The following is a 2,500-nucleotide window of genomic DNA, read 5'->3' as shown; positions in this document are numbered from 1 at the left end:
GCATACTATCTATAGATATAATGCGCTTGGCCAAGGAGTTCACAACATTGCCATCCGGAAGTATAACGGACCAACACACAAACTCTGTGTAACCACGAACTTTTGTAGTCTGGTTAATACAGTTTAGTGAGAACAACTCACAAACGCGGTTGGCAAAAACAATAACAAAGGCCTGAGTGACGTCATCTGCATACTATCTATATAATAGATCTCCAAGAAGGGTGGTCTTGAGCCAACTTATAATTTGTCATCTTGATGGTCTTCATAATGTTGCTGTCAAAAGAACATCGGTAAGTTTTTATTATTGATAGGCAACTTCAATTCCACTTGCCTTTATGGACTTGCTCCAACGAAGGTGCACTTATTGGTAGGTCTGATAACCAAACGCAATTATTATGGGCTTAATATAACATTACTGTAATGGAAAATAATATTTCGAATTGGTATGAGGTTGCGGCTATGTGGTCTAGTGGTATGACACTTGCTTTCGGATCGGAAGGTCCTGGGTTCGAGCCTCGCTCGGCTCATAGTTGAGTCCTTGGAAACGGCTCTTTACTCACATTATCTCACCGTACTTAGGTGTAAAATGAGTACCTGGCCGTTAAACATCCTTGTCTCTGTCGGGGAAAAAATGAAATATCGCCTAACAGGTGTCATGTCTCGTTCTACATGTTACGTGTTGCTGTTGGTCAGGGACCCTTGTAAAGCGCTTTGAGCACATTTAGTGGATATTGCTCTATATAAAAGCTCGATTAAAATTACTTTGTCAGGTGGACAACATATAGATGAATTGGAATCAACAATTCTTTGTTTTATTGTCAGACATTTCCATTCATGAAGTTCTCTCCCCCCCTCTCTCTCTCTCTCTCTCTCTCACTCTCTCTCTTTCTCTCTCTATGTGTATATGTGTGTGTGTTTGTGTGTGTGTATGTGCATCCATCCTCTCTCTCTGCCTCCCCCCTCTCTCTCTCTCCCACTCTCTCTCTCTTTCTCTCTCTCTCTCTTTCTCTCTCTCTTTCACACACATAAATACACTCTATCTCTCACTCCTCGCTCTCTCTCTCAATCTCGCTCTCTCTCTCTCTCTCTGTCTTTATCTTTCTTACTTTCTTTCTTTCTCTCTCTCCCTCACATAGTTAGGATTACTGTCACCTATCCAGTCATTTACCAAGCTCAATGCCACTTTATTAGGAACAATTAAAGGGTTGCTAACCCCCCCCCCTCTATCTTCATATCTTTATATCTCTCTCCATCACTCCTCTCCCCCCCTCTCTCTCTCTCTCTCTCTCTGTCCTTCTCTTTCTTACTTTCTTTCTTTCTCTCTCTCCCTCACATAGTTAGGATTACTGTCACCTATCCAGTCATTTACCAAGCTCAATGCCACTTTATTAGGAAGAATTAAGGTGTTGCTAACCCCCGCCCCCCCCTCTATCTTCATATTTTTATATCTATCTCCCTCACTCCTCTCCCTCTCTCTCTCTCTCTCTCTCTCTATCTATTTATCTATCTATCTATCTATCTATCTATCTATCTCTCTCTAACTCTCAAACTCTCTCTCTCTCTTTTTTTTTTAATGTCTCTCCTACCCTATCACTTTCAGTCTCTTTCTTTCTTACCTATCTATCTCCCTCTTTTTCTCTCTATCTTTCTCTCACTCTTATCAAAGGATTTATTGTTAGGATTATTAGCCTGCCCTCCCCCCCCCCCTTTCCCCTTCCGTGTTTGGTTTCCTTTTTTTTTTTCATCTCGTAAAACTTTTATATTATCGTTAGGGGCATCGTGGCTCAGCGGTACGGTCTTTGCTTCGTAGCCGGAAGGTACCGAGTTCGATCACCCGCCGCTGCGTTGTGTGGCCTTGAGCAAGTCACCTCGCCGTACCTCAATTTGCGGCGCGGCACTGCGGCTGACACCTGGGTTACTCCAGTCTGCCCCTGGAATAGACCCAAGAGAAAAATTTCCCGTATGTGACGAATAAATGGAATTTTATTTCATTTTAATATTTTTATTTTTGTTTTCTCCTGACTTTTTACAGCCAATGACTTCTAGCAGCTTAGTATCACGTTGAGTAAAATGTTGTTCTATGTGCAATAGTGTCTTACCCAAGGGCGCAACGTGGGACAACGATTTTGTGATCATGTTCACCTGACTTTTGACCAGCAACGCTCAACATCAGAAAGGTTGGGGGGGGGGGGGGAATTAGCATGAATCTATATTTTTTTTAATTTTGTCGTTCTCATTTAAATATTTTTATTTTTGTTTGCTCCTGATTTTTTACAGTCCATGACTTCTAGCAGCTTAGTATCACTTTGAGTTAAATGTTGTTCTATGTGCAAAGTGTCTTACCCAAGGAAGCAACGCGGTGGGACCAGATTTTGTTATCATTTTCGCCTGGCTGACCTTTGACCAGTAACGCTCAACATCAGAAAGGTTGGGGAGGCGGGTGGGTAATTAGCCTGAATCTTTTTTTAAAAATTATTTTGTCGTTCTCATGAAAAAAACA

Source organism: Berghia stephanieae, chromosome 11, assembly GCF_034508935.2.
Source record: "Berghia stephanieae isolate SIO BIC M18660-M18661 chromosome 11, UCSD_Bste_1.3, whole genome shotgun sequence".
In the NCBI taxonomy this organism is placed as follows: Eukaryota; Metazoa; Mollusca; class Gastropoda; order Nudibranchia; family Aeolidiidae; genus Berghia; species Berghia stephanieae.
This window is presented reverse-complemented; position numbering follows the sequence as displayed.